The sequence below is a fragment of the Henckelia pumila genome, chromosome 4 (genome assembly GCF_033568475.1).
Source record: "Henckelia pumila isolate YLH828 chromosome 4, ASM3356847v2, whole genome shotgun sequence".
NCBI classification, from domain to species: domain Eukaryota; kingdom Viridiplantae; phylum Streptophyta; class Magnoliopsida; order Lamiales; family Gesneriaceae; genus Henckelia; species Henckelia pumila.
The window spans coordinates 89,512,481-89,539,724 of NC_133123.1; the positions used below are offsets into that span (position 1 = coordinate 89,512,481).

General features: G+C 38.6%; 1 pseudogene; it reads right to left on the minus strand.

Annotated features, from left to right (window-relative positions):
* Nucleotides 1–1,100: 1,100 nt before the first annotated feature.
* On the minus strand, nt 1,101–27,244 carry LOC140861396 (uncharacterized; annotated as a pseudogene).

The window sequence follows — 27,244 nt, forward strand, 5'->3', positions numbered from 1 at the left end:
AACAAATCATAATGAAAGGATTTGAGGTCGTGACAAAAATAAACAAGTGTGTAATTTTAAGTAGGTGTTGTCAGTGTTGTCAATATCTGTGGGGGCCAATATCTTAATCAAGATTAATTAACATGCAATCATCGTTAAGTAATAAATAGCGAAAAAGTGAGTTAAAAATTTTTGTTTGGATCTATAAAAATTTGGACATGACCTCCTCGTAAATAGGACATACCTAAATAATTTAAATAACTCAAAATAACTTAACAATATCAGCATATAATGGTAAATTTTTTCCTATACTAATGCCACCAAGTTTCCAACAAAGTCGTGACAAAAATAAACCAGTGTGTAATTTTAAGTAGGCGTTGTCTCCAAGGGCGGCTCCATTAAGGGGAAATGATTTTCTTTTTTAATACTCTTACATGTAAAATAAATTTATAATTTATGAGTATAGATTATGAACCAAATACGAAAATACAAGAGAAGGGCAAAAAACCTTAGTTATTTTTCGTTATTTAATGTGTGCAAAGTGATCCGAAAATTTGTGGCTCATAATTTTTTAAAAATTGAAACCCAAACACTAAGTTTTTAAACCTAAATACAAATGAGTTTAAGTTTTTTTAAACCTGAAAACAAATTGTTGAAGCATGAATTGTTAGCTTACAAGCTTGTGAGTTTGAATTTGATTTTAACAGTCGTAACAACCACAAAGAAGAAAAAAAATTTTGTTGTGTAAATTAATACGAATATTATAAATTACTTATACTCAAAAATATATATTTTGTAGTTTTTCGATTGAAGTTATTAATAATTTTCAAAAGTTGTAGGGATATATTGTAAGTTAAATTTAAAATCTAACAATATTATTTACATTATTTACATTATTGGAGCACTATATATATATATATATATATATATATATATTTGTGATTTTTGGTTCTCCTTCTGCCCTCCCTTGATAATATTCCTGAATCCACCCCTCTTGTCTCTGGTGTTGTCAATGTTGTCATTACCTGTGGGGGCCCAATATCTTAATCAAGATTAATTAACATGCAATCATCGTTAAGTAATAAACAGCAAAAAAGTGAGTTAAAAATTTTTGTTTGGGCCTATAAAAATGCGGACATGACCTCCCCATAAACAGAACATACCTGAATAATTTAAATAACTCAAAATCACTTAACAATATCAGCATATCATGTAAATTGTTCACCTCAAAGAGCTTTTCATCAGAAAATTCATCACGAATATTGCTGCTACTCTGAATCGGTTTCTCCAAGCGTGAAAGATGGTTTGCTACTTGATTTTTCGTGCCCTTCCTATCAATGATCTCCAAGTCAAATTCCTGCAAGAGAAGAATCTAACGAATTAGTCTTGACTTTGCATCTTTCTTATCCATCAAGAATTTCAGGGCCGAATTGTCAGTGTGTACGATCACTTTGCTCACAATCAAGTATGATCTGAATTTATCTATGGCAAAAACCACCGCAAGTAGCTCTTTTTCTGTTGTAGCATAATTCAGTTGGGCAGTTGATAATGTCATACTAGCATAGTAGATGACATGAATGGTTTTTTCTCGCTTCTGCCCCAAATTTGCTCCTAGAACTGTATCACTTGCGTCACACATTATCTCAAAAAGGTGATCCCCAATCAAGTGCTACAATCACTGGTGCAGTGATTAACTTTTTCTTCAGAATCTAAAATTCTTGCACACACTCAGCAGAAAAATCAAACGACACATCTTTTATCAGCAAATTAGTCAGTGGCTTGGCGATGCTAGAAAAATCCTTAATGAACCGTCTATAGAACCCCTGCATGTCCTAAAAATCTACGCACCCCTTTTATATTTGATGGAGGGATAAGTTTATTAATTACTTCAATTTTTGCCTTATCAACCTCAATCTCATGTTTAGAAATTTTATGCTCCAAGACAATTCCCTCTGTCACCATAAAAGGACATTTTTCCCAATTCAATACAAAATTTGACTCTTCACATCTTCCTAAAATCTTAGAGAGATTCAACAAGCAAGCATCAAAAAAAAGAGCCAAAAACTGAAAAATCATCCATGAATATCTCAATAAAATCCTCATTCATGTCATGGAAAATTTTCATCATGCAGCGTTGGAAAATAGCCGGTGCTTACAAATGTCGAATGTCATTCGTTTATATGCAAAAGTCCCATAAGTACACGTAAAAGTGGTTTTCTCTTGATCTTCAGGAGCAATAGGAATTTGCATATAACCCGAATAGCCATCCAAGAAACAATAAAAAGGATGTCCGGCTAATCTTTTCAAAATTTGATCAATGAAGTGTAGGGAAAAATGATCTTTACGGGTTGCATCATTAAGTTTTCTATAATAAATGCAACACGTCAACCCGTAACAGTTCTAGTGAGAATCAACTCATTATTCTCATTTTTCACAACAGTAATCCCATCCTTTTTCGGAATAACTTGTACAGGACTTACCCATTTACTATCAGAGATTGGGTAGATAATACCTGCATCCAAAAGCTTAATTACCTCCTTCTTGACCACTTCTTGCATGGCGGGATTGAGACGCCTCTGAGGCTGGGTTGATGTCTTATGATCAGCTTCCATCAGAATCTTATGCATGCACATGGAAGAGCTGATCCCTTTTATATCTGCTATACTCCACCCAATGGCTTTGATATTATCTATCAAAACTCGAGTCAGCTTCTGTTTCTCGTCCCCTATCAAAGTAGAAGAAATAATTACAGGCAGTTTATCATTATCAAGCAAAAACAAATACTTCAGATGTGAAGGGAGAGGTTTCATTTCAAGGATCGGAGTCTCTTCAATTGATGGATTCAATGCTCTTGGAATACGTCCAAGCTCCCCAAGCCTTGAGTTTATCGTTCTTGAGAGTGGTTTTTCGGCATCCAAGTACTGCACATATTCTTCAATCTCCTCATTACACAACTCTCTTGGAGATGAATGGGTCAAGCAAACCTCCAAAGTATCTTCACAAATAAATTCATGCACATCACACCCAACAAACCATCTATAGCATCAATTCGAAAACAATTAGAAACATTAGATGGACATTTCATAGAATGAAATACATTAAATACCACACTCTCATCTATCAGCATCAATTCACCCTTTTGTACATCAATCAAAGCTTTATCAATGGCTAAAAATGGTCTACCTAAGATAAGAGGAATCTCACGATCCTTTTCCATATCCAACACAACAAAGTTCACTGAGAAAATAAATTTATCAAATTTCACTTAAACGTCCTCTACAATCCCCCTAGGATATTTAATTTATCTATCAGCCAATTGTAGGGAAATTATAGTTGGTTTCACCTCACCAATTCCTAACTTCTCAAAACAAGAATATGACATCAGATTAATGCTTGCACCAAGATCACATAAAGCTTTGCTAAAAAGTGATTTTCCTATGCTACAAGGAATAGAGAAGCTACCAGGATCCTTAAGCTTCGGATGTAATTTATTTTGTAAAATTTCAGAAAATTCCTCCGAAAGTTTAACTATCTCAAAGTCCACAAGTTTCCTCTTATTTGATAAAATCTCCTTTAAAATTTTTGCATATGAGGGCATTTGAGCTAAAGCTTTTGCAAACGGGATATTTATGTGAAGCTTCTTAAAAATCTCAAGAAATTTTGAAAATTGATTATCGAGTTGCAGTTGCTTTGCTCTTTGGGAAAAATGGAGAGAATTGATATCAATATTAGCATTAGATTTTAGAGACTTGCCTTTCTCTCTTGAATCCTCGCCCTTCTGCTTGGGTGATTCTTTCTCCTTGTCAGCTTTTTCAACATCAACATCCTCCTTCTTCACTTGTTCAGCTACTATGACTGCATTGACGCCTTTCAGATTCTTTTTGTGTGTCACTAGGTAGTGAGCCTGGAGCCCGTGTAGCGAACTGGTTCGCCAACTGTCCCAATTGAGTTTCCACTCTTTGCATCATAGCATCATGATTCTCCCATCTCATCTCATTCCCAGCTATGTATTTTGCAAGAATATCTTCCAGATTTGACTCATTCTCAGACTGTTTGAAACCCGGTGGCATAGAAGGTCCATCATCTTTAGAGATGGCAATGGGTCAGATCTAAACCCGGACTCGCATTGAACTCGGCCCAGCGGGACGGGTTTAGACCCGGCCAAGCAGGTCCACATGCGGGTCCAGGGTGGGTCTCGAGTTTGGCCGGACCCACCCCGCCAAAAATATATATTAAATATAATTAAATATAAATATAAAATATACATGTATATATATTAATAATATATAATTATATTATTTATATTACATAATCAATATTTTATCCCTAATTTGAGTTTATAATATTTTTGAATTTAAATAATTTTAATATATTATGATATTTTTAACATGAAAATATATTATTATGATTTTTTTTGTTATTAATTATTAATTAAATAAAAAATGATATATTTTAACTAGCGGAAATATTTTTTGTCCTAAATATTATTAATATAAATTTGAAAAATAAATTTAATGGTGGTTTGTTAATTTTTTAACTTATTTAATTTTTTTATTTAATAAAAATTAAACTATATTTAATTTGGCGGGTCCACAGGGAGGCAGGGCGGGTCTCGGGTTTGCCCAAACCCGCCCCGTTGCCATCCCTAAGAAACTTGTGGAGGTTTAACTGATTGCTGAGGAGTCTTTGCTGTGCAGGAGGCTGCGGTGGATTGAAATATTATGGCTGGACAGAATTTTCAGCCTGTTTCCACCCAAAATTCGGGTGATTTCTCCAACCTGGATTATATGAGAAATAGAAAGGATTATACTGTTGTCGCCATTGGTTCCCCACATAATTCACTGAGTCACCATCAAAGACTGGCATCCCTTAGAAAAGTGCATCTGGCATGAATGGAATATTACTTGCTGATCCTCCAACCGCCTCAGTTCTTTCTTGGACTTGGACTTGATTTGCCTGTTTTTGTAGCGATCCCAACCCGGATCCACTATCAAATTAGAGTTTAGAGGATAATTAAGCATGCATTTAAATAAATCGCTGCGGAAGACTTAAATAAAAGCAGATCAGCAGAATACATTCGGTTAAACAAATTCAAATATACAACCCAATCGAAAAAATAATCCTAAGGGCAATCAAAACCTACAGCTAATCATGTTGTCTTCACTGGTCACTGACTACTACAAGATCCTGGTGCTCAATCCTGCACCTACACCTGCCCCGTCGAATGGGGTGTCCAGACATAAAGAAAATACTGGACGTGAGCTCTAAGCTCAATACATAAGCAATGATATATAAAATATATGCAACTCATAAATGTATTTAAAACCAAGGTAAAACAGTATGCTCAGGGCGCCAAGAATATGCAGGGCTGTGCCGGATAGCTAATCCGCGGTGCCGCTCCCATATTCTCCTACCTACTATAGCGTCTACTCCATCGTCGTGGTGCTCCTAATGATAGCAAAACCAAGGGCTGAGTCTCCCCAATCCTGACTCGAATCCAAAACAGGACACTTGGTTCATATGGAAACTGGAAATCCCCACCTCAAGTCCATGATGAGTTACAAGCTCCCTATGAAAACTGTCATGACTCACATCGTACCAGATGCAGTCTACCGTGAAAACATGCATGTGTTAAAGCCGTAAAACATATAAAACAAGTAGCACATACTCATGCAACACATATAATATATATCATGTTGGTCATCTCAATCAGTACTTCCGTACCTTACTACAAGTAGTTCTAGAGTCCTACTCTAGGTTCCAAGCCTATCATCAGCTCTACAATGAAAATACCTATGCATCATTCAATAAGATCTAAAAACCTTAACCAAGCTATTGAATACTCCTAAATAATTTTAGGAATCAAAAGCTATACCTGCGTCCGTCGTCAGCCCACTGATGGCGACTACCCCAAAACTTAGGCACAGCTCCGCTACGACGCCGGGATCGCTTCGTTACTTCCGGATTCCCAATAGGACGCCTAGAAATCCCTAGATCTAAGTTAGAAGACTAAGAAAAGAGAGAAAAAAGATGAGAGAGCGAGTTGAAATGAGGCCTCGGATCCCATATTTATAGACGCAAAACGGAACGTCCATTCCCCCAATGTTGCGTCCGTTCCACCATCGTTGCGTCCGATTGTCACATCACGATCTTAAGCAATGACATCATCTTGCTGATGTCATGGATGACATCAGCTAGCTAGAACGTTGCGTCCGTTCTCCAATGTTGCTTCTATTCCAGGTCACACTTCGAGCCATTCCCGATCCTTCTGATTCCATTTATGAATTCATGTTAATCCATCTGAAATCTCTTTAATCATGTTGTACTAAATCAAAACATGATCATACGATTAATTACGCATTAATCGCTAATTACGGATACGGGTCACTACATTCTCCCCCCCCCCCCCTCTTAAAAGATTTCGTCCTCGAAATCTAGGGTAAAACCTCGAGAACGTATTAGAGACACTTGCTCGAGTGCCTGGTCGAAATAACTTCTGACACACTCTGAATCTTGTCGAATTCCCTGCAAGCTTCAACTGCTTGAACAACTTTCATCATTCTTCAAACCTCAGAGCTAGGTTCTGAAAGTCTCTGTGCTTATTAGTCAAACCTCTTTGGCACAACACTGATAAATCTTCCTTCCTGACCACGATCTCCCTGATCACGAAGGATACAAATGCTCGCTCGATCGAGATCATCGTCCCAAGGAAAATCTTAGACTGACTAAGACCAAGTCATAACCTTACTGGCTTATGACATTCGTCGAATTACTATCTGCATCTAACCATCTAATGGTTCCTAAAAATTCTCGGTGCAAAATACTCATCCCGACACCGTCCTGATGTATAGCAACACACGAATCTCTCTCAGGAGAATTCAATTGACACAAAGATATACTTCAACATAACTGCCTAACACGATTCCTAGACTGGTTATTCTTCCCATGCTCTCTTGAAGCAAAGACAAGCTTCTAAAGCACTACTAGGAACTCAGACCACCAAACCTAGTGCAAATCATACTTTACGTTTATGGGTGTAATCAATATTGTGCAATGATGAAATTCTCATCACTTGACAATTATGTCACAAAATCTTTCCTTGAACCATTTGTCTGTGAAGTCATACACATATGCCGCAATGGAAATCATTGCAGCTATGATGATTTACATCATTTCAACCATAGGTTATTTACCCATGTATCACAATCGATGGAAATCCTCCTAATAGTTATACATACTCGCAATCACTGTACACACATCAAGACTAAGGCAAGCTCCCACCAATATACTCAACTGGGACATTCCACAGTACACTGGCCTATGGAAATGCTTCTTATTCCGTCTCGAAACTCGATAGTCATTGCACCTGGTATAACTCACCTCGGAGTCTCTGATGACACCATCATCACTAGCTACCTATCATGCATCCGTCCATTGTCCATTGCTAAAACTCCATATCCTTGACAAAAAGTCTGCACAAATGTGACTCACTGACTGGAAAGAACGAATTCGATCTGTCTCGATCTTGCGAAGTCTTCAATTCCAAATGCAATCCTCGTTGGCTACTAAGACGATCATCGACTATCTCGATCATCTCAACAGCATCACGTATCTCATGCTGGAAACTAGTGACACAACCTGCTAGATCTTGAGAACTAGATCCTAGTTAATGTCATATATCACGATCAGAAAACTGATGTTCCCTTACTAATGTCCATTAGCTTTTCCAACACTCGTCGGATTCAACATAACGGTTCAAGATAAGAACACTCCGTAAAAATGTTCTGTTGACACCCTTGATATCGTTGTTAGTAGACAATTCTCACACAAAGCAAAAATCTTGATCCCTTTCGATACTCAATCCCGAGTATGAGATTACTAAATTAACCCAAATCACCGACTGCTCTGAGATTGTACCAAGTACAATCCCCTTAAGCACTATGCGTCAAAATACTGTCCCAAGTATTTCTCTATTCGCTATGTCCTAATCACCACTGATTGAACTTAACTAATCGATCTCATCGATTATACTGTGGCTCACGCTTAGATCAACAGTGAAACTCAAATCAGACTAGCTACGTGGCTCGATCAATAGTCTTGACTCAACTGCCACAAGTCTACTATTCCCAACACTTGGAATACCCAACTCGCTTTGGTTTCAACACACCTATACTCGATAGTCATACAATAGATATTATAGTCTATTGGCACCATCTCGCGCCTTACTACTGACAGCTATCTCATACACTAGACTTAATCTTCCTAACTCTGACAGAGTTAGCCAATCACTGGACTCACTATCCATTGCCTCGTTCATTTAAAAGGAACGCTACAGCTAATCAAGTCCAAAAATTATACCTAATGAATCCCAAAGATTCCTAAAATCTCCGGACACGCTGATGATTATATCCCTTGCTAATATTATACAACAATTCAAGACTGAGGTAGCCTATCACGATGTCCACTTGGAATCACCATCAAGCGTACACTGGCATAAATCACACTTCCCTCACGTCTCAAATAGCCCTGTACAATCCTTAGCATCCGATATAATCCATTACTGATGAAGTCAATCATCATGAAGCAATTATCCTATTCGAAGTCTCGAAACATCCTCCCATCCAGTATGTTGGATAACTCCTGTCACAAGGAAACCCTAATCATAATTCTGATGGCAACCCCTAGTCATCACTAGTAAAAATTCGAGTACCTACTAGATCGATCCTGTTGGAGAACGGCGATCAGATCAATCAGAATTGATACCCGGTGCAGCGGAAGTTTAAAAATTTTATATGGAACGATTCCATAATGGGTATCAAAACTTAACGATTAAATTGTGTGTGTAAAAATTAAATAACAATTATAAATTTTTACCTCCAATCTCGAATCGAGATTATGGACACCAACAGATTGCTCTGCTCTTGTTGTATCTCCCAGGAACTGATGGACGAACTGTTCTTCAATCAGGTCCACGAACAGAGATTTAATCCCTCTGATAGATTGCACTAGAAAATATATCAGAAGTTTCTACGAAGAGAATTAACGAATTTGATCCGTTAAACCAGACTGTAATTCAAAATTCACAGGCTGGATTTTTCCTGAGCAGAGGGGAGGGGGGCTGCCACTGTTAGAGAGAAAACTAGGGTTTTTCGAAAATTGTAACCTGTTGTATATAATTTCTGTACTGCAATAACTTATTTATAATGTAGGCCGCTAACAGCTTAGGGCCCATTAGTCATAAGTTCAAGCCCGACAAGCAAAGCCCGCATGTTCAGAAATTAATATAAAATTCATCATGACTCCGATTGATAAACAGATTTCACCAATGTGCACAGAAACCATTTCTGCACCTTTTAAAGTCAAGATAAATTTTTCTGAATCCGAATTCAGTGATTTCCAAAAATGCCCATCCCTATGTCATTTTAGGAAATCTTACTCCTCTAATCTTAATTAAGAAGTCCAACTTCTTTGTTCATTAAATTTAACTCTTTAAATTTAACTATCTCAACGGGGATTAAAAATCCATTACTCTGTGTGACCCTCAATGGTTCAGGGATACAGCTAGCTGTGGGCTCACAACTCCTTGTGATTCGGAACAACAATTTCCGACTTGCCCATCGAATCATGGTAAGAGCGCCTAGCAACATCGCCCCATGATTCCCTAGGTATCACTGATAGTGCCTGCAAGAACCAATAGATTTTGGTTAGCGTACAGTACGGTCCCTTCATCCATATATCCCGATCGAATCAACAACCATTGGTAAATCGAGAGTCGTTCGAGATTCGATAACTATGCAATACATCTTGAAGATCAAATAGTGACATCGCATGTGCTACTAAGAAACCATTTCTTAAAACACATCATGTACTCTGGCTAGAGATTCGTCACACTAATATCTCCTCAGATCGCATAGGATATCCACACTCGCAAGTATGTGGTGAATCCTTGACAACAAAGCATCGACTCCTATATGTGTTGTAACTGTACCCAATCCCGACACCTGATGACCCCAATAGAGTCGGTAAACGAGTCAAAGCACAGTACTAGCATATAGAGTCTCAATGATGTTTCAAGTAGTAAGTACTAATGGTGTACAACCAAAACCGCGGACTTTATCCACTCGATAAGTGATAACCACTTGGAAAGTCCGGATAGGGTAGTTCGATCATTCATCATATGAATATCCATTTTCATGCTTCGAACATCTCTATGTTCCCTACCAATGAAACGTGGTACTCTGCATCGCAAATGCTAGTCTCAAACTCGAGCGATCCTTATCCTTATTATCGGACGGCTCAATCGACTAGGAACGATTTAGAATATACAGTGACTATAAGATGTGTTTCATGATAGACATCCCCATGTTCTACCACATCTTACATACACTATAGTATATTCAAGGTCTTTATCAAAACAACAATAGTATATCACAATATAACAATATGAAGAAAGATAAAGTCATTGCCATTAATAAAAGTGTAAATTATATTAAACAAAAGATTGTTTATACAAAGAGTCATCAAATCCCTTAGCCACAAGTTGGCTCACCGGGCACCCACTCTTTCAATCTCCCACTTGCCCTAAAGCCAACTAGTCATACTACGTAGACCCATTGCTTCGCGATGTTTGTCAAATAATGGTTCTGGCAAGGGCTTAGTAAGTGGATCAGCGATATTGTCTGCAGAGGCCACTCTTTCGACAGTGATGTCTCCTCTTTCCACAATCTCCCGGATGATGTGGTATTTCCTCAGTACGTGTTTGGATCTTTGATGAGACCTTGGTTCCTTTGCCTGAGCAACGGCACCCGTGTTGTCACAGTACACCCGGACTGGACCAACAACTTCAGGAATAACGCCCAACTCTTGGACGAAATTCCTCATCCAAACGGCCTTTTTAGCAGCAGCTGATGCTGCAATGTATTCTGCCTCAGTGGTGGAATCTGCTGTGGTGTCCTGCTTGGAACTCTTCCAAGAGACAGCACCGCCATTGAGCATGAACACAAATCCAGAGGTTGACTTCGAGTCATCCACGTCACTTTGGAAGCTAGAGTCGGTATAGCTTTCCAATTTTAGTTCTCTTCCTCCATATACCATGAACATATTCTTAGTCCTTCGTAAGTACTTAAGAATGTCCTTCACGGCTTTCCAATGCATTTGACCAGGATTAGCTTGATATCTGCTCGTGACACTCAGAGAAAATGCTACATCCGGTCTGGTAGATATCATCCCATACATGATACTACCTATGGCTGACGCATATGGTACATGTGTCATTTTTTCTATCTCTTCATCAGTCTTGGGACACATAGACTTGGATAGAGAAACTCCATGACACATGGGTAGATGTCCTCTCTTGGACCCATCCATTGAAAACCGTTTCAATATGGTGTCGATGTAGGTTGCTTGAGTGAGTCCTATCATTCTCTAAGATCTATCTCTATAGATCTGTATCCCTAGAATATAGGATGCCTCACCCAAATCCTTCATCGAGAATCTACCTGATAACCATATCTTTGTTGACTGCAACATCCCTACATCATTTCCAATGAGTAGGATGTCATCAATATAAAGTACTAAGAATGTCACAGCATCCTTAACTACTTTCTTGTACACGCATGGTTCCTCCGGGTTCTTGATGAAACCAAAATCCTTTATTGTTTCATCAAATTTCTGGTTCCAACTTCTTGATGCTTGTTTTAGACCATAGATTGATCTCTGAAGCTTGCATACCTTATGCTCGCTTCCCATGGATGTGTATCCCTCAGGCTGCGTCATATAGATTTCTTTCTTAATGTCTCCATTAAGAAAAGCAGTCTTCACATCCATTTGCCATATCTCATAGTCATACCAAGCAGCTATGGCAATAAGGATTCTTATGGACTTGAACATTGCAACTGGTGAAAAGGTTTCATCATAGTCAACTCCTTGTCTTTGAGTATAACCTTTTGCCACCAATCGCGCCTTGTAGGTCAATACCTTACCATCAGGCCCAAGCTTTCTCTTGTAGATCCATTTACACCCTATTGGAACAATTCCATCGGGAGGATCTACTAAAGACCAAACTTGATTTGTATGCATCGAATCTAATTCCGACTGCATAGCTTCAAGCCATAAATTTGAATCCGCATCAGAAATTTCTTCTTTGAAGTTTCTTGAATCACATCCAACATCGGGTTCATCTTGATCCCCTTCAAGAAGAAGACCATATCGAATAGGAGGTCTAGAAGTTCTCTCGGATCTTCTAGGTATAGGCGTGTCTATCAATGGTTCCTGAGGTGTAGGATCGTTATTTTGTATTTCGGGTTCTTCTCGAATTTCTTCGAGTTCCATCATCTCGCCTTTCTTATCCGATAAGAACTCCTTCTCTAAGAAGGTGGCATTCCTTGAAACAAACACCTTTGTTTCAGCAGGATGATAGAAATAATATCCGATTGAATTCTTCGGATACCCTACAAAATAACATAAGGTGGATCGACTATCCAATTTATCTCCCTTTGTCTGCTTCACGTAAGCAGGACATCCCCAAATCCTCAAGTACGAATACTTAGGAGCTTTGCCATTCCATAACTCGTATGGTGTTTTGTCCACTGCTTTGGTGTGGACGTTGTTAAACAACAATACCGCCGTTTCAAGCGCATAGCCCCAAAACGAAGGTGGAAGCTCAGTGAAGCTCATCATGGATCGAACCATGTCCAAAAAAGTTTGATTACGACACTCCGATACACCATTCAGCTGTGGTGTCATAGGAGGAGTCCACTGAGAGAGAATCTCATTCTCCTTCAGATAGTCTAAGAATTCGGTACTCAAGTATTCTCCACCTAGATCCGATCGAAGTGCTTTAATACTTTTACCCAGCTTGTTTTCTACTTCAGCCTTGAATTCTTTGAACTTTTCAAATGTTTCAGACTTATATTTTATTAAATATAAATACCCATACCTAGAATAATCATCAGTAAAGGTAATGAAGTAGGTGTGGCCATATTGAGTACCAATTCTAAATGGACCACAAACGTCTGTATGGATCAAATCCAACAGATTTTGAATACGCTCAGGTTTTCCCTTAAAAGGAGATTTAGTTATTTTTTCTTTCAGGCAGGATTCACAAGTAGGTAGAGAGTTAATATCAGACATATCAAACATGCCCTCTCCCACTAGTTTGTTCATCCTCCTTGAGGAAATATGACCTAGCCTAGCATGCCAAAGGTTTGTCGGGTTTTGACTATCGATTTTCCTTTTGTTTGTTGTTGCCGGTTTATCAACATAATTTATTGGAACGTCTTTTAATTTTAAGTTATATAGATCGTTTTCAAGTTGTCCATTTCCAATCAAACATTCATTCTTGTAAATATTGCAAATCTCATTCACAAAATTGCAAGAATAACCATCTCTATCAAGCATAGAAACAGAAATAATGTTTTTAATCAAATCTGGAACAAATAAAACATCTCTCAAAAGTAACTTAAAACCGTTCTGCAAAATTAAATAAATATCTCCCACAGCTTTAGCTTCAACTCTGGAACCATTTCCGAGCCTCAGCTGGGTCTCACCCATTCTAAGCCTGCGACTTCTTGTCATCACCTGCAAATCATTGCAAATGTGAGATCCACATCCGGTATCCAATACCCAAAAAGTAGTATTAAGTGAAACATTTATTTCAATATAGAACATACCCTTCGCAGTTCGCAACTGCTCTAGATATTCCTTGCAGTTACGCTTCCAATGACCGGGCTTCTTGCAGTAATGGCAAACATCCTTGGACTTTTCCATGTTTAAAGCCTTTGTCTTGTACTTCTTCTCGGGTTCGATTTTCTTGGGTGGGGTAGAACGTTTTTTACCCTTTGTACTTGGCCCCTTCTTAGCAGAAGAAGAGGAGCCCACCAAGAAAGCCGGTTTATCCTTCTTTAATGTGGATTCATATGTTACAAGCATATTGACCATCTCTTCAAGGGAGGCCTCTATCTTGTTCATATTGAAATTCACCACAAATTCGTCAAACGAAGAAGGAAGAAAAAGAAGTAGTAAGTCCACGTTGAGTTCATGCTCCAACACCAAATCAAGCGTTACCAACTTCTGTATGAGCCAAATCACTCGTACCCCATGATCACGGACCGAAGTCCCTTCACACATGCGACACGTCATTAGCTCTTTTACAGTAGCGAACCTTTCAGCTCTCGATTGAGCCCCAAAAAGTTCCTTGAGTTGTACGTGAATGTCAGCAGCATTCACGGTGTCCTCAAATCGCCTCTGGAGTTCATCAGACATCGAGGCTTGCATATAGCATTTGGCCTTGATATCATGGTCCCACCAAGTATCAAGTTTGGCCAACTCTTCCGGACTTATGTCAGCTGGTGCTTCCTTCGGAGGAGATTTTTCTAACACGTAGAGCATCTTCTCCGAAGTCAAGACAATCTTCAACTTACGGAACCATTCCGTATAGTTTGCGCCAGTCAGTTTATTTTGTTCGAGGATCGAGAAAAGTGGATTACGCGAATTCATCTTTATGAAATACTGAAAAGAAACAGACAAATATCAGTGATTGTTTAATTAATTTACTAAGACATAAAATAGGCGAAATTTATTTTATGAATCTCACTCCCACTATTTTAACGATTTCACTACCCTCTAGTAAAAACGGAAAACTGTTTTCCTTAGTGAGAACATGGAGTCCAATTGACAAACTATGGTCCCGAATAATATCAGCCAACCATAATTTTCAAAAGGTAGAGCCCAATTGCTTCCAAAGCAACCTCCACGTTTTTACCTCATGTCCAATAAGGGCCCAATAATATGACGTCGTTTATTGTGACATGTCAAGATGACCCATCAATATTAAGTTGTGATGGACGGTCGCCATGTGGATCCTCCAATAATATGAGCCGATCCCATGGGAGTTCCACCCAACTTACTGTTGGAAAACTGGCGAGTTCCCAGACCAATTACGATTGATACCCGGTGCAGCGGAAGTTTAAAAATTTTTTCATGGAACGTTTCCATGGTATGGGTATCAACCGTTCATCGATTGAATTACGTGTGTGTAAAATTTAAATAACAATTAAATAAATTTTACCTCAAATCTCGCAACGAGATTAATGGACACCAACAGAACAATTCTGCTCTTGTTGTCTCTCCCTGGAACCGATGAACGCCTTCAATCAGGTCCACGAACAGAGGTTTAATCCCTCTGATAGATTGCACTAGAAAATCTATCAGAAGTTTTCTGCGAAGAGAATACACGAATTTGATTCGTTATTCCTTACTGCGATTCAAAATCACAGACCGGAATTTTCTCTGACAGAGTAGGGAGGGGCGGCCAAAAACGTTTTTGAGAGGCTAGGGTTTTCGAAAAATTGCTCTCAAAATAATGACCTGTTGTGTGTAATTTCTGTACTGAAATAACTTATTTATAATGCAGGCCACTAACACCTTAGGGCCCATTAGTCATAAGCTGGGGCCCGACAAGCAAAGCCCGCTCGTTCAGAAATTAATATAAAATTCATCGTGACTCCGATTGATGAAACGATTTCACCAATGTGCACAGAAACCATTTCTGCACGTTTTAAAGTCAAAATAAATTTTCCTGAATCCGAATTCAGTGGTTTCCAAAAATGTCCATCCCTATGTCATTTTAGGAAATCCTACTCCCTTACTCTTATTTAAGAAGTCCAACTCCTTAGTTCATTAAATTTAACTCTTTAAATTTAACTATCTCAACGGGGATTAAAACTCCATTACACTGTGTGACCCTCAATGGTTCAGGGATACAGCTAGCCGTGGGCTCACAACTCCTTGTGACTCGGAACAACACTTTCCGACTTGCCCAACGAATCATGGTAAAGCGCCTAGCAACATCGCCCCATGATTCCCTAGGTATCACTGATAGTGCCTACAAGAACCAGTAGATTTTGGTTAGCGTACAGTACGGTCCCTTCATCCATATATCCCGATCGAATCAACAACCATTGGTATATCGAGAGTCGCTCAAGATTCGATAACTATGCAATGCATCTTGAAGATCAAATTAGTGACATCGCATGTGCTACTAAGAAACCATTTCTTAAATCACATCAAGTACTCTGGCCAGAGATTTGTCACACTAATATCTCCTCAGATCGCATAGGATATCCACACTCGCAAGTATGTGGTGAATCCTTGACAACAATGCATTGACTCCTATATGTGTCGTAACTGTACCCAATCTCGACACCTGATGACCCCCTCAGAGTCGGTAAACGAGTCAAAGCACAGTACTAGCATATAGAGTCTCCATGATGTTTCAAGTCGTAAGGACTAATGGTGTACAACCAAAACCGCGGACTTTATCCACTCGATAAGTGATAACCACTTGGAAAGTCCGGATAGGGTAGTTCGACTATTCATCCTATGAATATCCATTTGCATGCTTCGAACATCTCCATGTTCCCTACCAATGAAACGTGGTACTCCGCATCGCAAATGCTAGTCTCAAACTCGAGCGATCCTTATCCTTATTATCGGACGGCTCAATCGACTAGGAACGGTTTTAGAATATACAGTGACTATAAGATGTATTTCATGATAGACATCTCCATGTTCTACCACATCTTACATACACTATAGTATATTCAAGGTCTTTATCAAAACAACAATAGTATATCACAATATAACAATATGAAGTAATATAAAGTCATTGCCATAAAAGTGTAAATAATATTAAACAAAAGATTGTTTATACAAAGAGTCAACAAAGCCCATAGCCACACAGTTGGCTCACTGGGCACCCACTCTTACACTTACAACATGTGTCGATCCAATGTACAGCTTTCCGACGAACGGGCCCCCCCAATAATATGAGCCGGACCGTATCCGTGGGTAGCATCTCATACATTGATCGTTGATGGAAGGTAGGAACATTTAAAAAATTTTAAATTTCCTTTATTTATCTTGATATCAATTTTAAATCATATTTAAAATGAGGGATTTTAATTTTGAAAATTTGTCTCATCATTTTAAAATTTTGTATGCTTGCCGGATTCACACAATTTTGTCTAAAACATGCATACAACAATAATATCATATATTATATAGGATGATCGATTCCATTTCTAATCGACCCGTGGTTGCCAATCACGAGCCTTAGTCCAATCCTAGGTAATATGCAGGTATGCAATGCAATCCTATTACATTTTGCTTCCAATTTACATTTCTTCTGTCTTTATTGTCTGCTGGGCCCACCTCCGTCTTCAAATCTTCATCTTCCACTAAATCTAAAGTATTTACAATAAATAACAATGACAAGTAGGGGATACATTTTTAAGGGGTGGAAACGGGCCATAAACCAAGCCCACTTTTATTACATATGACAATTCATATTGGGCCATAAACCAGGCCCATTAATAAATCCAACAACAATAAAAACAAATGTAAATTCCTAACATACACCTACAAAATTGGTCATGGCAATCGATCATCCTTATCCAATAACATTTAATTCAAAATTAATTTATTGGATAACATGCAATGGCAATTTAAATTAAAAGGATAAAATCATATTCCATATATAAAATCTTATTTTACATACAAAATCATATTTTATCTTTTTATCAAATAAAATAATATTTTACATATAAAATCATATTTTACATATAAAATCCAATTTTATACATAAAATCATATTTTACTCAATATTTCCATAAGATCATATTTTATCATCAATTGTACCAAAAATAATTAATTTCATAAAATCTGATTTAACGGATAAAATTTATAAATTTTCCAAAAATTCAAATTTATCCAAAAATCAATTTTAAAATTTTCGGACTCGAACAATTCGATCCGACGCCTCGTGGACCAATCAAAAACAATTTTTGATCGGACCAAAAATAGAATTTTAACATATAAAAATTTTAATTTAAAAATTAAAAATTAATTTTTTCGCGGGCCGCCCGGGACACTCCTGGGCTGCCCGCGCCCCAAAAGGGGCTCGGGCCGGGCAGCCCGGCTGCCCCTAGGGCAGCGACGATCGCTGCCCTGGGCAACGCCGTGCGCTGCCCGGGTTTTGCCCGAAAAAAATTTTTATTTTTTAAAATATTTATTTTGTTTCAAAAACCGAGGCTTAAAAAGTTTTGTACAATCGATTAGTTTAATCGCTTGATCTGAGCAACCTGGCTCTGATACCACTGTTGGAGAACGGCGATCAGATCAATCAGAATTGATACCCGGTGCAGCGGAAGTTTAAAAATTTTATATGGAACGATTCCATAATGGGTATCAAAACTTAACGATTAAATTGTGTGTGTAAAAATTAAATAACAATTATAAATTTTTACCTCCAATCTCGAATCGAGATTATGGACACCAACAGATTGCTCTACTCTTGTTGTATCTCCCAGGAACTGATGGACGAACTGTTCTTCAATCAGGTCCACGAACAGAGATTTAATCCCTCTGATAGATTGCACTAGAAAATCTATCAGAAGTTTCTACGAAGAGAATTAACGAATTTGATCCGTTAAACCAGACTGTAATTCAAAATTCACAGGCTGGATTTTTCCTGAGCAGAGGGGAGGGGGGCGGCCACTGTTAGAGAGAAAACTAGGGTTTTTCAAAAATTGTGACCTGTTGTATATAATTTCTGTACTGCAATAACTTATTTATAATGTAGGCCGCTAACAGCTTAGGGCCCATTAGTCATAAGTTCAAGCCCGACAAGCAAAGCCCGCATGTTCAGAAATTAATATAAAATTCATCATGACTCCGATTGATAAACCGATTTCACCAATGTGCACAGAAACCATTTTTGCACCTTTTAAAGTCAAGATAAATTTTTCTGAATCCGAATTCAGTGATTTCCAAAAATGCCCATCCCTATGTCATTTTAGGAAATCTTACTCCTCTACTCTTAATTAAGAAGTCCAACTTCTTTGTTCATTAAATTTAACTATTTAAATTTAACTATCTCAACGGGGATTAAAAATCCATTACTCTGTGTGACCCTTAATGGTTCAGGGATACAGCTAGCCATGGGCTCACAACTCCTTGTGACTCGGAACAACAATTTCCGACTTGCCCATCGAATCATGGTAAGAGCGCCTAGCAACATCGCCCCATGATTCCCTAGGTATCACTGATAGTGCCTGCAAGAACCAATAGATTTTGGTTAGCGTACAGTACGGTCCCTTCATCCATATATCCCGATCGAATCAACAACCATTGGTAAATCGAGAGTCGTTCGAGATTCGATAACTATGCAATACATATTGAAGATCAAATAGTGACATCGCATGTGCTACTAAGAAACCATTTCTTAAAACACATCATGTACTCTGGCCAGAGATTCGTCACACTAATATCTCCTCAGATCGCATAGGATATCCACACTCGCAAGTATGTGGTGAATCCTTGACAACAAAGCATCGACTCCTATATGTGTTGTAACTGTACCCAATCCCGACACCTGATGACCCCAATAGAGTCGGTAAACGAGTCAAAGCACAGTACTAGCATATAGAGTCTCAATGATGTTTCAAGTAGTAAGGACTAATGGTGTACAACCAAAACCGCGGACTTTATCCACTCGATAAGTGATAACCACTTGGAAAGTCCGGATAGGGTAGTTCGATCATTCATCATATGAATATCCATTTGCATGCTTCGAACATCTCTATGTTACCTACCAATGAAACGTGGTACTCTGCATCGCAAATGCTAGTCTCAAACTCGAGCGATCCTTATCCTTATTATCGGACGGCTCAATCGACTAGGAACGATTTAGAATATACAGTGACTATAAGATGTGTTTCATGATAGACATCCCCATGTTCTACCACATCTTACATACACTATAGTATATTCAAGGTCTTTATCAAAACAACAATAGTATATCACAATATAACAATATGAAGAAAGATAAAGTCATTGCCATTAATAAAAGTGTAAATTATATTAAACAAAAGATTGTTTATACAAAGAGTCATCAAAGCCCTTAGCCACAAGTTGGCTCACCGGGCACCCACTCTTTCAGATCCATCTAGCAGTATTCCCTAGGTCAAAACTTATCTGCTCAAAGTACACACTCGTCAAAGAAATCCCTCCAAGACTGGTTCTCACAGCAGAACATTCAAACTAATATCTCTGACAACAACCAGACGATATCTAAACCACTGATATCAAACTCCATATCTAATCCAAGGTCATACCACGTCGCGACTGTTACCAAAATTACAGACTAAGTAGTCTTCCCACCGCCATCCCCTGATCCACAAAGGCTCCCAGGTAATCCTCTGAAGTACAAATACTCCCAGAGTAACATTGGCATAGGGTCGCGCCCCATCACGTCTAATCATGGTCATAGTCCACAACTCTCGGCATATACAGGACCTGGTTCCTGATGAAAACCCATCATCACGAAGTCTGAACCTACGAAGGTCAAACAGACTACTGTTCTAAGGAAACAACCTAGAACACAACTCAATGTCCCAGACCGAACAATATTCCCATGCCTCCAGATGAATCACTTCATCACTCGAACTAACTTAGTCCACTGACTAACTAGGTCAATCCTAGGAAAACGCCTAGACTAACCATAAGTCAAGCAGTTGCAATCGGCTTCATAAAAAACCCATGAGCTATAATAGTTGAACACTAATCAACTAGAACCATGCCAATCTTAGCAAAATCATGCAATCATTCACGAATTGCTGAATAAATAATACACGTATAATTTCTTCAAGTTATGTACAATTTCCTTTATTACAATCCCGAGTAATACAATCACAGTATTCCAAAAATACAACGAAAATGTACAACCAATAACTTGAAATGATACAACATTCTGATGATTCATTACAACTGAAATACTGTTTACAATTACAACCATATAGTATTTAAAATCATCGTCTTGTCTTCGTTTTTGAGCATGAAGCTTCTAATAGACACACGCATCAATGAAAGCATACTCCTGTCCAAATCTCTCGGTATCTCTTCCTTCCAAGACTTCCGGATAAATTAACTCGAGCTCGCTAACCAGCTATGCTCTGCATCAGTGCATGTCAGTCGACCTCTTCTGCTCACGATCTACCGTCAGCTTTATTCTTGTATCTAATTCATGATTAACATGAAGTTTCCCGTGTGCCTACCGAACGCATCGATACAAGAATACATATAAAATCATGTCCTACATGAATTTAATGACCTTACATTCAAAACCAGTCATGCCTTAGCCACTCGAGCCATTCCCTGGTGAAGGTCTTTATGAAAATTTCTCCAACTACAATTGGAGAATCCTAAGATTAGTGTCATCATTGTACGGACAGTACAGATGCAAGCATCAAGTGCGTCCCAACCAATCCTCTTCCACTGCCTCTGGCATCCGGTACTCGATCCAAAGCTAGGATCCACATGAGTAGAAGTCTCGAAAACTCGGACATGATCCATCGCTCCTGTCCGCACTTGCTGGAATCCCAAAAGTCAAATCTTTAGAAATCCTGCCGATGATGATAGTCTTTGGGAAATCTAATCGTCTCATCGTCATCTCTTTAAAAATCTCATCAATCCTACAAGGATAACCCAAAAGTATTATTACTATCTCCCAAGTCTCTTTGCATGCTTCTCTAATACCAATAAATGTAGCGACCCAACCCGAATCCACTACCTAATCAGAGTTTAGAGCATATCATAATTAAGCATGCATTTAAATAAATCGTTGCGGAAGACTTAAATAAAAGCAGACCAACAGAATACAACCGGTTAAACAAATTCGATTATACAATCCAATCGAATAAATAATCCTAAGGGAAATCAAAACCTACAGCTAATCCTGTTGTGTTCACTGGTTACTGGCTACTCCAAGCTCCTGGTGCTCAATCCTGCACCTACACCTTTCCCGTCGAATGGGGTGTCCAGACATACAGAAAATACTGGACGTGAGCTCTAAGCTCAATACATAAGCAATGATATATAAAATATATGCAACACATAAATGTATTTAAAACCAAGGTAAAACAGTATGCTCACGGCGCCAAGTATATGCAGGGCTGTGCCGGATAGCTAATCCGTGGTGCCGCTCCCATATTCTCCTACCTACTATAGCGTCTACTCCACCGTCATGGTCGCTCCTAGTGATAGCAAAACCAGGGGCTGAATCTCCCCAATCCTGACTCGAATCCAAAACAGGACACTTGGTTCATACGAAAACTGGAAATACCCGCCTCGAGTCCATGATGAGTTACAAGCTCCCTATGGAAACTGTCATGACTCACATCATACCAGATGTAGTCTACCGTAAAAACATGCATGTGGTAAAGCCGTAAAACATATAAAACAAGTAGCACATATGATATGAATCTTATGTATGAAAGGCAACACGATTTCAACGAATCGCACCTCAATTCGATAACAAAAGAATTCAATAATGTTGTCCCGACTTTGAAACAAGTAACAGATTTTGGAATCTCTACCTCTAGTTGAACCTGTAACTAGCAACAGAGAATTCATGATAGAAAACAATCAAAGATTCAATTAGACCTTCAAAGGAACCTGTCTTTGACAACCCAATTGAAAATCGATTGACAAACGCCACAAAGCTATGAAACTTTGATAAGTTTGATTTTGGGTAAAGCAAAAGCTTTGATAAAATTCTAAAGAGAATTTTGTATTGAATAATCAATAATCTGAAAATCTTAGTTATCATTAAAATAATGAATGTTGAAGTATTTATATTACAACCCAAAATATTAAAAAATAATGCAAAATAAATCAAAAAGATATCAAAGATATCTCCTAAAGTTTCCTAGTAGGAATAAAAGACCTAAAATAAACAAAGTAAATCCAAAATATTAAAAATCCCGAACACACACACAAACACCTTCGGTGCATGTAAAAGGACATGGCGCTGGCGCGCTAGAGAGAGGCGCGGGCGCGCCGAAGTTGAGCAGACAATGGCGCAGGAGCGCGATAAGGTAGCGCAGGCGGGCCGAGAGCTCGCAAAACATCGTCAATTTGGCATCCGTAAGCGCGGGCGCGCTTCTTCGTCGCAAAATAATGGCGCGGGTGCGCAAGTCTGGGGCGCGGGCGCGCCTTGGCTTCGAGCAGGGTCTTCAATGTCTTCACTTTCTTGACCTCTTTTGACCTCAATAAGATTATAACGCCCTCCAAATTGAATATCAAGAAATCCAACGCCCTCTTGTGTCTTCAACAACAAAGATTGAAGTGCTTCCTTAAACTTCTGAGCTCGGCCTCTCGTAACCGGTCCTCGTGGTATCTCCAACGGATCCTTAGTCACTTGATCAGCATGCGAGCCATCCATGATCGCATCATCCTTCCCTTCTTGAAAAGGATTTGTCCTCAAATCTTGTTCATCACCTACATCAAACGGAGATAAATCAGAAACATTAAAAGTAGCACTGACATTATACTCACCTGGCAAATCTAATTTGTAAGCGTTGTCGTTGATGCGCTCCAATACTTGAAACGGTCCATCGCCTCTAGGTAGAAGCTTTGAGCGCCGTTTTTCAGGAAACCGCTCTTTCCTCAAATGCAACCACACCCAATCTCCTGGTTCAAACACAACTCTCTTCTTTCCCTTATTTGCTTGCTTTGTATACTGCAAATTCTTTTTCTCAATGTTAGCCTTCACTTTTTCATGCAAATTTCTCACAAATTCCGCCTTTTTCTTACCATCCATGTTAACCCTTTCACTCATAGGCAAAGACATCAAATCCAACGGGGTTAAAGGATTAAAACCATACACAATTTCAAATGGTGAAAAATTTGTAGTAGAATGCACACTACGATTATATGCAAACTCAACAAATGGCAAACATTCTTCCCAACTCTTCAAATTCTTTTTAATTATAGCACGCAACAAAGTTCCTAACGTTCTATTAACTTCAGTTTGACCATCCGTTTGAGGATGACATGTGGTCGAAAATAGTAGTTTAGTACCAAGTTTGCACCATAATGTTTTCCAAAATTAGCTCAAAAAATGAGTATCTCTATCAGACACAATACTACTAGGCATGCCATGCAATCTAACAACTTCATTAAAGAACAATTCAGCAACATGAGAAGCATCATCAGATTTATGACAAGCAATAAAATGAGCCATCTTAGAAAATCTATCAACCACAACAAAAATTAAATCCCTCCCCTTCTTAGACCTCGGTAGTCCTAAAACAAAATCCATAGAAATATCTACCCACGGTTCACTAGGAACGGGAAGTGGAGTATACAAACCATGTGGATGTTGTCTAGACTTTGCTTTCTTACAAGTCACACATCTTTCAAAAAATTTCTCAACATCATGCTTCATATGTGGCCAATAAAAATGTTCATGCAAAATTTCATAAGTTTTAGCCACACCAAAATGTCCCATTAAGCCACCCCCATGTGATTCCCTCACAAGTAATTCACGAATAGACGACTTAGGAATACATAACTTATCCTCCTTAAACAAATACCCATCATGCATGAAGAATTTATCTTTTGGACCATGCAAACATGACGCATATATCTCACCAAAATCAAGATCACTAGTATATAACTCTTTCACATACTCAAATCCTAAGAATTTAGAATCTAGAGTAGATAAAAGTACATACCTGCGTGATAGAGCATCCGCTACCATATTTTCCTTCACTTGCTTGTATTTGATAATGTAGGGAATAGTTTTCACAAATGTCACCCACTTAGCATGCCTCTTGTTTAGCTTTTGTTGTCCTTTGAGATGCTTCAATGATTCATGATCCGTATGAATCACAAATTCCTTTGGCTTCAAATAGTGTTGTCATGTCTCGAGTACCCTTACCAACGCATAAAACTCCTTATCGTAGGTAGGATAATTCAAGGACGCCCCACTAAGCTTCTCATTGAAGTAAGCAATCGGTCGCCCACCTTGCATCAAGACACCTCCAATTCCTACACCTGACGCATCACATTCAATTTCAAAAGTGTTAGTAAAATCAGGTAGTACAAGTAAAGGAGCATTAATTAATTTATGCTTGACAATATTAAAAGACTTCTCTTGCTCCTCGCCCCAATGGAATGGAACGTTCTTCTTGATCACTGCAGTCATAGGTGCCGCCAAAGTACTGAAATCTTTCACAAATCTCCTATAGAAACTTGCAAGACCATGAAAACTTCGAACTTGACCAATAGAAGTAGGCGTTGGCCAATCTCGAATTGCACTTACCTTGTTCTCATCAACTCTGACACCTTGGGAACTCACAACAAAACCAAGAAACACAAGTTCTTTTGTACAAAACACACACTTCTTCAAGTTAGCATACAATTGTTCAGCTTTTAGTGTGATTAGCACAATTTTCAAATGTTCGACATGCTCATCCAAATTTTTGCTATATACCAAGATATCATCAAAATATACCACAACAAATTTTCCAATATAAGCACGCAACACATGATTCATCAATCTCATAAAAGTGCTAGGTGCATTAGTTAGTCCAAAGGGCATAACCAACCACTCATACAAGCCGTATTTGGTTTTAAAAGCAGTTTTCCACTCATCACCTTCTCTCATCCTAATTTGATGGTAACCACTTTTAAATCAATTTTACTAAAGACGCTAGAACCATGCAACTCATCCAACATATCATCTAGTCTAGGAATAGGATGTCTATACTTGATGGTAATATTATTAATGGCTCTACAATCAACACACATTCTCCATGACCCGTCTTTCTTAGGAACTAACAAAACAGGCACATCACACGGTGACATGGACTCACGCACAAAACCTTTATCTAAAAGTTCACTTACCTGTCTTTGCATCTCTTTTGTTTCCTTCGGGTTGCTCCTATACGCTGGACGGTTTGGCAACGCACTTCCGGGCACAAAATCAATTTGATGTTCAATCCCCCTCAAAGGTGGTAATCCTTGAGGCAAATCCTCCGGAAATAAATCTTCAAATTCCTGCAAAAGAGAAACAACATTGCTCGGAAGATTTCCGGCTATATCACTTGTGTTAAGGAGAAACTCCTTATAGAAAATCAACACAAGTGGAGTATGCTCATGTAAAATCTCTCGCAACTCACTCTTTTGGGCCATAAATATTTTTTTATCGGCCTCTTTCCTCTCAATTTTTTTTTTCAACTTTTTTTCTCTCAATATTTTTTTCTAAGGTCATCTCACTTTTTTGTTCACTCTTTTTTTCGGCCTCTTCTTTCTTTTTCTTTTTCAAATGGTCCTCCAAAACTTGCTTTGGAGTCATCGGTAACAATACAATAGGCTCCTTTTTCAAGGTAAAAGAATAACGATTTTTAAAACCGTCATGTATTACCTTTCTATCAAATTGCCATGGCCTACCCAACAAAATATGACAAGCTTGCATAGGCACCACATCACACAACACTTCATCTACATATTTACCAATGAAAAACGGTACTACCACCTGCTTATGCACTCTCACCTCCAAGCTATCATTAAACCACTGCAATTTATAAGGTTGAGGATGCTTTATAACAGGCAAACTCAACTTTTCCACCAGCTCATAACTCGCTACATTAGTGCAACTTCCACTATCAATAATAACACTACATACTTTGTTATTCACAAAACATCTAGTATGGAATAAATTCTCCCTTTGAGTTTCTTCCTCCTCCTTTTGTTGTACATTCAACACTCTCCTGGTCACTAGCAATTCTCCAACCACCGCATCATATCCCTCTTCATCAGGATCCTCCAACGCAGGCATACTATCATATTTCTCATCCTCACTCTCCGACTCAATCTCACCACCAGCATTCATAATCATAATTTTTTTTATTAGGACACTGACTGGCAATATGACCAAGTCCTTGACATCTAAAACATTTAATATCCCTAGAACGAGTATTAGTAGTTTCAGGTGTACCTTTACCCACTTGTTTTGGTGCCTCCAATTTGGTGTCAAATTTTGGCTTGGACACCGACTTGTTGTCCTCCCGTTTTGCAACGCTTGGACGCCAAGGAGTTGATGATCCTCCACCGGTAGGAAGTCGACCAGCTCCTCTCCTCTTGAGCTGCTGCTCCACCTTCATGGCTGTCTACACCATCTCATCCAAATCAAAACAGTGGCGAAGCTCCACTTGATTTGGATTTCTCTATTCAGACCGCACAAAAATCTGGCCATTGTAGCTTCATTATCCTCCTCAATGTTGGCCCGGATCATCATGGTTTCCAACTCCTTGTAGTAATCCTCCACGCTTCTTGGACCTTGGTTCAGAGTTTGTAATCGCCTGTACATGTCACGATAATAATAGTTAGGCACAAACCGCTTCTTCATGACACGCTTCAT